This window comes from Dendrobates tinctorius, unplaced genomic scaffold (genome assembly GCF_039654945.1).
Source record: "Dendrobates tinctorius isolate UK_male_01 unplaced genomic scaffold, ASM3965494v1 ptg000237l, whole genome shotgun sequence".
In the NCBI taxonomy this organism is placed as follows: domain Eukaryota; kingdom Metazoa; phylum Chordata; class Amphibia; order Anura; family Dendrobatidae; genus Dendrobates; species Dendrobates tinctorius.
In genome coordinates this window covers 7,350,424-7,363,361 of record NW_027361904.1, presented here as the reverse complement: position 1 = coordinate 7,363,361, position 12,938 = coordinate 7,350,424, and the positions used below count along the sequence as shown (strand labels likewise).

The 12,938-nt window shown below is 49.1% G+C and overlaps 1 protein-coding gene across 2 annotated transcripts in view; it reads right to left on the bottom strand.

Moving 5' to 3' along the window:
- Positions 1–12,938, bottom strand: part of CNTFR (ciliary neurotrophic factor receptor) — a 483,759-nt gene that overhangs the window by 352,458 nt on the left and 118,363 nt on the right. For both annotated transcript variants that reach the window (XM_073556707.1, XM_073556705.1), the window contains exon 2: positions 5,793–5,862. The gene's annotated coding sequence lies outside the window, so the exon portion shown is untranslated. The remainder of the gene's footprint in view (positions 1–5,792; positions 5,863–12,938) is intronic.

Sequence of the window (12,938 nt, the reverse complement as noted above, 5' to 3'; positions counted from 1 at the left end):
GGTACCATCCGCCCTTCACTATCTGCTGTATGTCCTCATCTCCTGAAATACTTTGTGCTGCGGGGACCATCCGCCCTTCACTATCTGCTGTATGTCCTCATCTCCTGAAATACTCTGTTCTGCGGGGACCATCCGCCCTTCACTATCTGCTGTATGTCCTCATCTCCTGAAATACTCTGTGCTGCCGGTACCATCCGCCCTTCACTATCTGCTGTATGTCCTCATCTCCTGAAATACTCTGTGCTGCAGGAGATCTTCCTCCTTTCACTATGTAACTGTCAGTCTGTGACTTCCCAGGTAAACCACCATAAAATACTCTGTGCTGCTGTGACAATGCAGTGACTGGTAATTGATAGCCTTGCATGACGAGACCGGCTGCAGATGACCCCAGTGATCAGTCCTGGCTTTGGTGACGGTTGCTGGATACATTGTATCGTATTCCCATGTCATCAGTCCCATGTAAGGAGGAGAATATGTCGGGATCTTGGGGAATATGGCAGCTTCTGCTGACAGATTCCATATGGTCGGAGATGGTAACACTCCTCTCCCTCGTCCCTCATGGCCGGTCCCGGATGTCTCCGCTCCAGCTTCTTACCTTCCTTCCTGTCTGGAGGGTTTAATGTCCCGGTAATTAGGAGAAAGATACATGGCGCAGCGATCCGAGCGCCGCGCTCCTGCCCTCATAATCGGGTTAGCTCTAAAAGCCCATTTATTCCACTGTCCACCCTCCGCCCCCCGAAACAATCTGCTCAGTGACTCCGGCAAATCCCCCAGACACAGTATGTGGAGGACCAGGGGCCGCAGGCGCCCATCACCCCACTGGACCCACCAGAGATGTGTGCGCCGAGGAGGACCGCCGCCTGAGAGCCGACAGGAAGGCAGCACGATGCTGATGAAACTGGACCTGCAAGTTACACAGACACCCTGATGACCATCTCCACCAGCCCCATGTAAATGGCCAGAAATCTCCGAGAAACCTGGTGATCATCTCCACCAGCCCCATGTAAATGGCCAGAAATCTCCGAGAAACCAGGTGATCATCTCCACCAGCCCCATGTAAATGGCCAGAAATCTCCGAGAAACCTGGTGATCATCTCCACCAGCCCCATGTAAATGGCCAGAAATCTCCGAGAAACCAGGTGATCATCTCCACCAGCCCCATGTAAATGGCCAGAAATCTCCGAGAAACCAGGTGATCATCTCCACCAGACCCATGTAAATGGCCAGAAATCTCTGAGAAACCTGGTGATCATCTCCACCAGCCCCATGTAAATGGCCAGAAATCTCCGAGAAACCTGGTGATCATCTCCACCAGCCCCATGTAAATGGCCAGAAATCTCCGAGAAACCTGGTGACCATCTCCACCAGCCCCATGTAACTGGCCAGAAATCTCCGAGAAACCTGGTGATCATCTCCACCAGCCCCATGTAAATGGCCAGAAATCTCCAAGAAACCTGATGACCATCTCCACCAGCCCCATGTAAATGGCCAGAAATCTCCGAGAAACCTGATGACCATCTCCACCAGCCCCATGTAAATGGCCAGAAATCTCCGAGAAACCTGGTGATCATCTCCACCAGCCCCATGTAAATGGCCAGAAATCTCCGAGAAACCTGATGACCATCTCCACCAGCCCCATGTAAATGGCCAGAAATCTCCGAGAAACCTGATGACCATCTCCACCAGCCCCATGTAAATGGCCAGAAATCTCCGAGAAACCTGGTGATCATCTCCTCCAGCCCCATGTAAATGGCCAGAAATCTCCGAGAAACCTGATGACCATCTCCACCAGCCCCATGTAAATGGCCAGAAATCTCCGAGAAACCTGGTGATCATCTCCACCAGCCCCATGTAAATGGCCAGAAATCTCCGAGAAACCTGGTGATCATCTCCACCAGCCCCATGTAAATGGCCAGAAATCTCCGAGAAACCTGGTGATCATCTCCTCCAGCCCCATGTAAATGGCCAGAAATCTCCGAGAAACCTGATGACCATCTCCACCAGCCCCATGTAAATGGCCAGAAATCTCCGAGAAACCTGGTGATCATCTCCACCAGCCCCATGTAAATGGCCAGAAATCTCCGAGAAACCTGGTGATCATCTCCACCAGCCCCATGTAAATGGCCAGAAATCTCCGAGAAACCTGGTGATCATCTCCTCCAGCCCCATGTAAATGGCCAGAAATCTCCGAGAAACCTGATGACCATCTCCACCAGCCCCATGTAAATGGCCAGAAATCTCCGAGAAACCTGATGACCATCTCCACCAGCCCCATGTCAATGGCCAGAAATCTCCACAGACAGCCAATCAATTGGGTGGAGGGAGAGATGGGAGATGAGGGTGCAGCAAGCTGTGAGAGGGGAGAGTGAGCAGACATGGAGAAAACGTGCTCTCCCTCCTCCTCTCTCTTCCTGACTCTTGTTCTCTCCTGCTTTCCTAGTCTCTCTCCTTCTCCTGCCTCTCTCTCTCTCTCTCTCTTTCTTGCCCTCTCTTTCCTGCCTCGGTTTCTTGCTTTCTCTCTTGTCCTTGCTCTTACTCTGCTGCTTTTTTCAGCCCTTTCTCTTTCTCCCTTATGCGCCTCTTTCTTACTCTCTCCTGCCTTTTGTCCTCTCTCCTCGTTTCTCGAGTCTTCTTGTCCTCTCTTCTCGCGTCTCCTCTCTTTTGCTCTCTCTTGCCTGTCCTGAGTATTGCTCTCTTGTCTTTATTCTTTCCCTCCCCTGCTTCCCTGTCCTCTCTTTCTCATCTCTCTCTTCTGTATTCATATTCTCTCCCTCTCTCAAAACTCATTCTCCCTATACTGACATTTTGTCCAATTTCTCGGTCTCTTCTCCTTTTCTCTCACACGCCATCTTGTTCTCCCGCTCTCTACTTCTCTCCTCCTTCTTTCAGGTCCTCTTTCTCTTACGCTTTCTTGTTCCCGCTCTTTCGCCTCCTCTCTCGTGCTTCCTTTTTCTTTCTTTTCCATACCCTTGCTCTCTCATATCTCTTGCTCTCTACTGTTTTCTAGTCCTCTCTCCTACTTTCTTCCTTTTCTTTTCCTCTCCTTCTTTGCTCTCTCTCGCTCTCTTGCTCTCTCCTGGTCTCGTCATCTCTCCACCTGTCTCATGCTTTTTCTCTTTATTTTCCTCTCGCTTGCTCTCTCTCCTGGTCTCTTGTCATGTTTCCACCTGTCTTGTGCTTTTTTGTTCTCTCCTCCTCTCTTGCGCTCTCTCTCGCCTCGCTTGCTCTCTCCTGGTTTCTTGTCATCTCTCCTCTCTCACGCTTTCTTGTTCTCTCTTTTCCTTTCCTCCTTTGCTCTCTCTCTCCTCTCTTGTAGTGACGAGCGAGTATACTCGTTGCTCGGGTTTTCCCGCGCATGCTTGGGTGATCTCCGAGTATTTTGGCGTGCTCGGAGATTTTGTTTTCATCGCCTCAGCTGCATGATTTGCGGCTGCTGGACAGCCAGAATACACGTGGGAATTTCCTAACAAACAGGCATTCCTCACATGTATTCAAGCTGTCTAGCAGCCACAAATCATGCAGCTGAGGCGATGAAAACAAAATCTCCGAGCACGCCACAATACTCGGCGATCACCTGAGCAACGAGTATACTCGCTCATCACTAATCTCTTGCTCACCCTTGGTCTCGTGTCATCTCTCCTCCTCTCTCATGCTTTCTTGTTCTCTCTTTCTCCTCTCCTCCCTTGCTCTCTCATCTCTCTTGCTCTCTCCTGGTCTCGTGTCATCTCTCCTCCTCTCTCGTACTTTCTTGTTTTCTCGCTCTCCTCTTTTGCTCTCTCGTTCGCTCCTGGTCTCGTGCCATCTCTACTCCTCTCTCGTGCTTTCTTGTTTTCTCTCTCTCCTCTCCTCCCTTGCTCTCTCTCTCCTGGTCTCGTGTCATCTCTCCTCCTCTCTCGTGCTTTCTTGTTCTCTCTTTCTCCTCTCCTCCCTTGCTCTCTCATCTCGCCTGGTCTCGTGTCATCTCTCCTCCTCTCTCGTGCTTTCTTGTTCTCTCTCTCCTCTCCTCCTTTGCTCTCTCTTTCTCTCCTGGTCTCGTGTCATCTCTCCTCCTCTCTCGTGCTTTCTTGTTCTCTCTTTCTCCTCTCCTCCCTTGCTCTCTTATCTCTCTTGCTCTCGCCTGGTCTCGTGTCATCTCTCCTCCTCTCTCGTGCTTTCTTGTTTTCTCTCTCTCCTCCTTTGCTCTCTCGTTCTCGCCTGGTCTCATGTTATCTCTCCTCCTCTCTCGTGCTTTCTTGTTTTCTCTCTGTCCTCTCCTCCCTTGCTCTCTCATCTCTCTTGCTCTCGCCTGGTCTTGTGTCATCTCTCCTCCTCTATCGTGCTTTCTTGTTTTCTCTCTCTCCTCTACTCCTTTGCTCTCTCGTTCTCTCCTGGTCTCGTGTCATCTCTCCTCCTCTCTCGTGCTTTCTTGTTCTCTCTTTCTCCTCTCCTCCCTTGCTCTCTTATCTCTCTTGCTCTCGCCTGGTCTCGTGTCATCTCTCCTCCTCTCTCGTGCTTTCTTGTTTTCTCTGTCTCCTCTCCTCCTTTGCTCTCTCCTGGTCTCGTGTCATCTCTCCTCCTCTCTCGTGCTTTCTTGTTTTCTCTGTCTCCTCTCCTACTTTGCTCTCTCCTGGTCTCGTGTCATCTCTCCTCCTCTCTCGTGCTTTCTTGTTTTCTCTGTCTCCTCTCCTCCTTTGCTCTCTCCTAGTCTCGTGTCATCTCTCCTCCTCTCTCGTGCTTTCTTGTTTTCTCTCTGTCCTCTCCTCCCTTGCTCTCTCATTTCTCTTGCTCTCTCCTGGTCTCGTGTCATCTCTCCTCCTCTCTCGTGCTTTCTTGTTTTCTCTCTGTCCTCTCCTCCCTTGCTCTCTCATTTCTCTTGCTCTCTCCTAGTCTCGTGTCATCTCTCCTCCTCTCTCGTGCTTTCTTGTTTTCTCTCTGTCCTCTCCTCCCTTGCTCTCTCATTTCTCTTGCTCTCTCCTGGTCTCGTGTCATCTCTCCTCCTCTCTCGTGCTTTCTTGTTTTCTCTCTCTCCTCTCCCCCTTTGCTCTCTCGTTCTCTCCTGGTCTCGTGTCATCTCTCCTCCTCTCTCGTGCTTTCTTGTTCTCTCTTTCTCCTCTCCTCCCTTGCTCTCTCATCTCTCTTGCTCTCGCCTGATCTCGTGTCATCTCTCCTCCTCTCTCGTGCTTTCTTGTTTTCTCTGTCTCCTCTCCTCCTTTGCTCTCTCCTGGTCTCGTGTCATCTCTCCTCCTCTCTCGTGCTTTCTTGTTTTCTCTCTGTCCTCTCCTCCCTTGCTCTCTCATTTCTCTTGCTCTCCCCTGGTCTCATGTCATCTCTCCTCCTCTCTCGTGCTTTCTTGTTCTCTCTTTCTCCTCTCCTCCCTTGCTCTCTCATCTCTCTTGCTCTCGCCTGATCTCGTGTCATCTCTCCTCCTCTCTCGTGCTTTCTTGTTCTCTCTTTCTCCTCCTTTGCCCTCTCTGCTCTGGTGCGATGTTCTGCATCAGCTGCCAGGCAGGAGGCTCCTCCGCCTCATCAGTATAATGGGTTGCAAGCGTCTACACCGAGGGTCCCGGGAAGACCAGGCCCATAACAATGATGAAGAGACCTCAGACATCTCCACTGTTTACTAAATTACTTATTGACTTCTCAAAGTCATCATTTCACCCGAGAGTTCAGCCAAAGTCTACACGGCAGAGGGGGCAGAACCAACACCATCCATCCTTCTAAAGATTTGATATACAACTTTGTCTGGTTTCATCACTTTGTAACTCCATATAATGGCAATAAAGGCCATAATACCCGGACCACGATGTTCTTACCTTTATGTCTGACGCTCCGGTGAGTTCATAAGTGAAGATAATTCTGGACTTTTTTCAGGTTCCTTGTATCCTAAAGACCAAAGAAGAAGCAGAGCTTTAGCTGGTGGAGAAGACACAGCATCACATCGCACCACTGTCCATGGTTCTGTAGAGATCAGTACCAGAACCGGAGAACTCACAAATCCATTATATCACACGGCCCCCCCCCCTCGCATTAGTCACTTTCTGTAGGTGAACATGTTCAGTATTTGTGGCGTTTTTTCGCTCAGTTTCTTAGTACCAGAAAAGTGATTGAGATTCTTGAAGGCTCATGCACGCGCTATTAATATTAATAATAATCTTTATATAGCGCTAACATTTTCCGCAGCGCTTTACAGTTTGCACACATTTTCATCACTGTCCCCGATGGGGCTCACAATCTAAATTCCCTATCAGTGTGTCTTTGGAATGTGGGAGGAAACCGGAGAACCCGGAGGAAACCCTCGCAAACACGGGGAGAACATACAAACTCCTTGCAGATGTTGTCCTTGGTGGGATTCAAACCCAGGACTCCAGCGCTGCAAGGCTGCAGTGCTAACCACTGAGCCACCGTGCTGCCCGCATTAATTATTCCTTGCAGATTTGAAGCAGTTTGACTTCTACAGCGTCAATTCTTTCAGAGTTTTTTTTATCCAATTTGATAACTTTGAAGAAACACATGATCTGCCCTGTAATCCCCCCCAAAGATGATCTGCCCTTAACCCCCCAGAAGAAGGTCTGTCCTTAACCTCCCAGAGGATGGTCTGTCCTGAATCCCCAACAGGATGATCTCTCTTGAACTCCCTGGAGGATGATCTGCCCTGAACTCCCCGGAGGATGATCTGCCCTGAATCCCCTGGAGGATGATCTGTCCTGAATCCCCTGAAGGATGATCTGTCCTGAATCCCCTGAAGGATGATCTGTCCTGAATCCCCTGAAGGATGATCTGTCCTGAATCCCCTGAAGGATGATCTGTCCTGAATCCCCTGAAGGATGATCTGTCCTGAATCCCCTGGAGGATGATCTGTCCTGAATCCCCTGGAGGATGATCTGTCCTGAATCCCCTGAAGGATGATCTGCCCTGAATCCCCTGGAGGATGATCTGTCCTGAATCCCCTGGAGGATGATCTGCCCTGAATCCCCTGGAGGATGATCTGTCCTGAATCCCCTGGACGATGATCTGCCTAGAATCCCCTGAAGGATGATCTGTCCTGAATCCCCTGAAGGATGATCTGTCCAGAATCCCCTGGAGGATGATCTGTCCAGAATCCCCTGGAGGATGATCTGCCCAGAATCCCCTGGAGGATGATCTGCCCAGAATCCCCTGGAGGATGATCTGTCCTGAACCCCTGGAGGATGATCTGCCTTGAACTCTGTGAAGGATGATCTGCCCAGAACTCCCTGGAGGATGATCTGCCCTGAATTCCCTGGAGGATGATCTGCCCTGAATTCCCTGGAGGATGATCTACCCTGAATCCCCTGAAGGATGATCTGTCCAGAATCCCATGGAGGATGATCTGCCTTGAACTCTGTGAAGGATGATCTGCCCAGAACTCCCTGGAGGATGATCTGCCCTGAAAACCCTGCAGGATGATCTGCCCTGAATTCCCTGGAGGATGATGTGCCCTGAATCCCCTGAAGGATGATCTGTCCTGAACCCCTGGAGGATGATCTGCCTTAAACTCTGTGAAGGATGATCTGCCCTGAACTCTGTGAAGGATGATCTGCCCAGAACTCCCTGGAGGATGATCTGCCCTGAATTCCTTGGAGGATGATCTGCCCTGAATCCCCTGAAGGATGATCTGTCCTGAACCCCTGGAGGATGATCTGCCTTGAACTCTGTGAAGGATGATCTGCCCAGAACCCCCTGGAGGATGATCTGCCCTGAATTCCCTGGAGGATGATCTGCCCTGAATCCCCTGAAGGATGATCTGCCCAGAATCCCCTGGAGGATGATTTGCCCAGAATCCCCTGGAGGACGATCTGCCCTGAATCCCCTGGAGGATGATCTGTCCTGAAATCCCTGGAAGACACCTTTCCTGAACCACTGGAGGATGATCTGCCCTGAATCCCCTGGAGGATGATCTGTTCTGAAATCCCTGGAAGATGATCTGTCCTGAACTCCCTGGAAGATATCTTTCATGAACCCCCCGGAGGATGATCTGTCCTGAACCAAAGTTTTGATTCTATTTTTAAAAATCACCAAAGTCTCCATAAGATACAGACCCCTGATGAGGAACCACAGGACGAATCTGAAAATAAACTAGGAAAATAATCCATAACTAAAACAGTCTAATATTTAGGTGGAGAAGGTACGGTGCCAAACTGTGCAAAGGAGGCATGTCAGCAGAGATGACACAGTACCTGGGGCTTATGTATCCTACACCCGGCTCATATGGCTACTATATGTCCTGAGATAATGGAAGCCCACCTAAGATTATCATACTCAAGGGAATCACAAACATAATAAACAAGAGGACACCCAACATTAAAACCCATGGCACCTTTCTCTCCTTAAAACCAGACCTTGCTGTCCTTGTGTGGTGATACAAACTGAACCAATGATGGGTGCTATAGGGTCCTCGTGTGGTTCTGAACAATTTCAATGCCTGCTGCAATGTCAGGAATGATAGTATGGTGACATGAGCCCTAACATAGCATAATATTATTTCATATACCTACATGTCACCTCACTTAAAGTGAACAAAGCCTATAACTTCTCATCATGAACTGAACACAGCCTATCAGTTGTCACTATGCTGCACTGCCACTTGTGCCTTACAGCTGAACAAATCACATTAGGAAAGGATACCGTAATGGGTACTAGCCCTAGCCCCTGAACCCATGGCAGTTCCATCCAAGTTATAGCCTAAATAACATACTATTACACTGCATTTGGCTCATGAAAACATCAGACTATTAATAAATTCCAGATTCAGATGTACTCAGCGATTATTAGTGCATAAATGTTGGAACCAGGCGATTAGGGGCCAATTAATAGACTTTAACTGCACAATTATACAAGAGTCGTCAGGACTAACTAGTGCAGTTATGCCATACAGATGGCTGTTTGTGACTGCTGGTCTATTGCGTTGCCCTGCCCAACAGCAATGGGACAGGCAGGGCACCAAGAACAGCTTCAGGGGGCAATAAGACACAGGGGTCTGGAGTCATACGGCCTCATTACTATTCGCATTTTCGGTTTTGTGCATTTTGTGGTCGGATTCTCTGAACATCTGGACGCAATTCTCCATTTATTAGAAAATAAACTTATATGTGAGAATCCGGCATTAATTGGAAGGAGCAGATTCAGTCTGTTACATTAATGTACACAGGGCCTGGGCGGCAGACGGCCCCCGGACCGGGCCTGGCAGGTGAACGCAATCCAATTATACACCATGTTTACCAATTAAGTTTACACGTCGTGTAGACGGCACAAACGGGCAGAAAAATTATTTCCTAAATCATTTCTGGCACAGACGGCACCAAGTGCAATAAACAATTATTAATAAAGAGAGGAGAGCGTTCTCTATTTCAACGACGTTAACCCCTAATCTCCCACAGAGCGGCCCCATCGCCGCAGATAAAGCGCTCGGAAAATCCAATAATTAAAACTGAGCACCTGCTCCAATACAACAAATGGAAAGCACTTATCCGGGGAATTGGAGCCAGAGATACAAATCTGCGCTAACAAATTCATTTATTTCCAACTTGTTAAAAAAAAACAGAAAATCCCTCGGTGGCTGAAACACCCACTGCCACCATGGAGGGTGGGTTCACACGAAGGGTCTGAACATGGTTTATGATGCAAACTCCGTGCCAAAATTCACATTAAAAAACACTTCAAATCCTCTCCCATTCATTTGGATGAGAAAACGCACCTATAGCGCGAACCTATAGCGCATGCCGCGCATTGTTTTTAATGCCTGATATAACAAAAATGTCAATTCTTTGGTATTTTTGGATGATTTTTAGAGCAGAAATGAGGCCAAGTCTCACTTTACTGCTGCAAAATTAAAAATACATAAATGTTAGGAGGGAATAACGAGCCATTGCACATCACACCCGACCCTATTAACCCAAATATGGCAAAGCGCAACACACCGCATTGTCACCGGTCCCATTAGTGCACATCGTTGTGATAGACGGGCATCCTACAACCCCCTCACATCCAGATCGGAGGATCCTACAACCCCATGGGATCCAGAGTGGAGGATCCTACAACCCCCAGGGATCCAGAGCGGAGGATCCTACAACCCCCAGGGATCCAGAGTGGAGGATCCTACAATCCCCAGGGATCCAGAGCAGAGGATCCTACAACCCCCAGGGATCCAGAGCGAAGGATCTTACAACCCCCAGGGATCCAGAGCGGAGGATCCTACCACCCCCAGGGATCCAGAGCGGAGGATCCTACAATCCCCAGGGATCCAGAGCGGAGGATCCTACAATCCCCAGGGATCCAGAGCGGAGGATCCTACAATCCCCAGGGATCCAGAGCGGAGGATCCTACCACCCCCAGGGATCCAGAACGGAGGATCCTACAACCCCCAGGGATCCAGAGTGGAGGATCCTACAATCAACAGGGATCCAGAGCGGAGGATCCTACAACCCCCAGGGATCCAGAGCGGAGGATCCTACAACCCCCAGGGATCCAGAGCGGAGGATCCTACAACCCCCAGGGATCCAGAGCGGAGGATCCTACAATCTCCAGGGATCCAGAGCGAAGGATCTTACAACCCCCAGGGATCCAGAGCGGAGGATCCTACAAACAGGGATCCAGAGCGGAGGATCCTACAACCCCCAGGGATCCAGAGCGGAGGATCCTACAACCCCCAGGGATCCAGAGCGGAGGATCCTACAATCTCCAGGGATCCAGAGCGAAGGATCTTACAACCCCCAGGGATCCAGAGCGGAGGATCCTACAAACAGGGATCCAGAGCGGAGGATCCTACAACCCCCAGGGATCCAAAGCGGAGGATCCTACAATCCTACAATCGAATCACCAGCCTCTTCTGTCTCTTGTAAGGAAAGTTACATAATCTTACAAATATCTGCAACATTGTATCACAACCTGAGTGCAGCACAGCGCCCCCTGCCTGCGAGCAGCGCCCTCACACCTATGTCTGGCCCAGATCATCTGTCACTTAAAAGGTTAAAGCCACATCTGGATGTGAGAGGGAAACCGGAGCGTTTTCTCCATGCAGATAGTGTGCGCCCCAGGTAACCCTAAACCCATGTAGCCTGCGTGTAAAGAGCTTAAGAGGCTCAATAACTGCACAGCTCATTAACTCTTACAGGAGTTTACACAGCCGCCCCACTGGGGGGATCTGCTCTAAGCACGGACCCCTGACATGGAGGACAACCTGCGGGTAGAAAGCTGCCACCAGTACAGGGCACGGTACGAACCGCCTGCGACACCCGGCCCACAATGCCACCGGAGCGCAGATTTATCTGGTCACTGCACATTGATCCACTCCGGGCATATTCATATTGTGAAAAAAATAAAACGAGTCAATGACAAATCAAATAATAATAATAATAATAATAATAATAATAATAATAATGTCAGTAATAACTAAAAACGAGTACAAATAATAAAAATAAATATGAATAATCATGATAATAATAATATTAATAATAATGATAGCCTGTAATAGATACCGTATGTCAAAAGTAATAATAATGTAAAAGTGATAACGAAGCGCTGTGGAATATGACGGTGCTGTATAAATTAGTATAACATTAATCGTACGGTAATGCGATGGTGCACTGATCTAAAAAGACTAATATTATTAATAATACTTGAAAAAAATAACTTAAAATAATATTACAGCAATATTCATAATTATGCCAAATAATACAAATAATATAAAGAGTAATAACACACAATCATAATCTAAAAATTGGAAAAAAATACTTGTGTAAAATAAAAAAATATAAAAAGTAATATTAATCTAAAACATAATAATAATAATAATAATAATAATAATAATAATAATAATAATAATAATGTCATCCATGCAGAATAGTACATACATTTTCTTTTTAGATTTTTTTTTTTTCATTTTTTATTTTGTTGATTTGAGCTTTGTAATAAAGTTCCTCTAATCTGGAATCATTGATGTGGGATGATCACATAATCTGGATTATCAGGTTTCTGATTGGCCGGAGACGGACCATGTGATCTGCAGTGTGGTCCCACCCACTCTAGGGCCACGAGGGTCTTGCGCTTGTTTCCCCTCCACCTCCCATCCCCATGTTCTGGGCCCCTCTCTCTTAGGGCCCCACCGGCCTCTCCTCTGTAGTTTGTACTGTGGAGGTGGAATCCCGCAGACCTCAGAGAATTCCTGCATCATTCATGGGATTAGGGGTTTGGCAGCATATTATCTGCCATTAATGTTCAGTTCTGCTGCTGCTGCAGATGGAGCAGACTATCTCCTCCCCGACCCCGAGAGTGGCGGTGATTGACACCTGGGGCACAAGGACACAGGGACACAAGGGTACGGGGACACAGGGATACAAGGGCACGGGGACACAAGGGTACAGGGACACATGGACACAAGGGCACGGGGACACAGGGACACAAGGGTACAGGGACACAGGGATACAAGGGCACGGGGACACAAGGGTACAGGGACACATGGACACAAGGGCACGGGGACACAGGGACACAAGGGTACGGGGACACAGGGACACAAGGGCACGGGGACACAGGGACACAAGGGGACACAGGGACACAAAGGTACAGGGACACAGGGACACAAGGGCACGGGGACACAAGGGTACAGGGACACAGGGACACAAGGGCACGGGGACACAGGGACACAAGGGTACAGGGACACAAGGGTACAGGGACACAGGGACACAAGGGACACAGGGACAAAAGGGCACGGGGACACAAGGGTACAGGGACACAAGGGCACGGGGACAGAAGGGTACGGGGACACAGGGACACAAGGGGACACAGGGACACAAGGGTACAGGGACACAGGGTCACAAGGGCACGGGGACACAGGGACACAAGGGGACACAGGGACACAAGGGTACAGGGACACAGGGACACAAGGGCACGGGGACAGAAGGGTACGGGGACACAAGGGCACGGGGACACAGGGACACAGGGACACA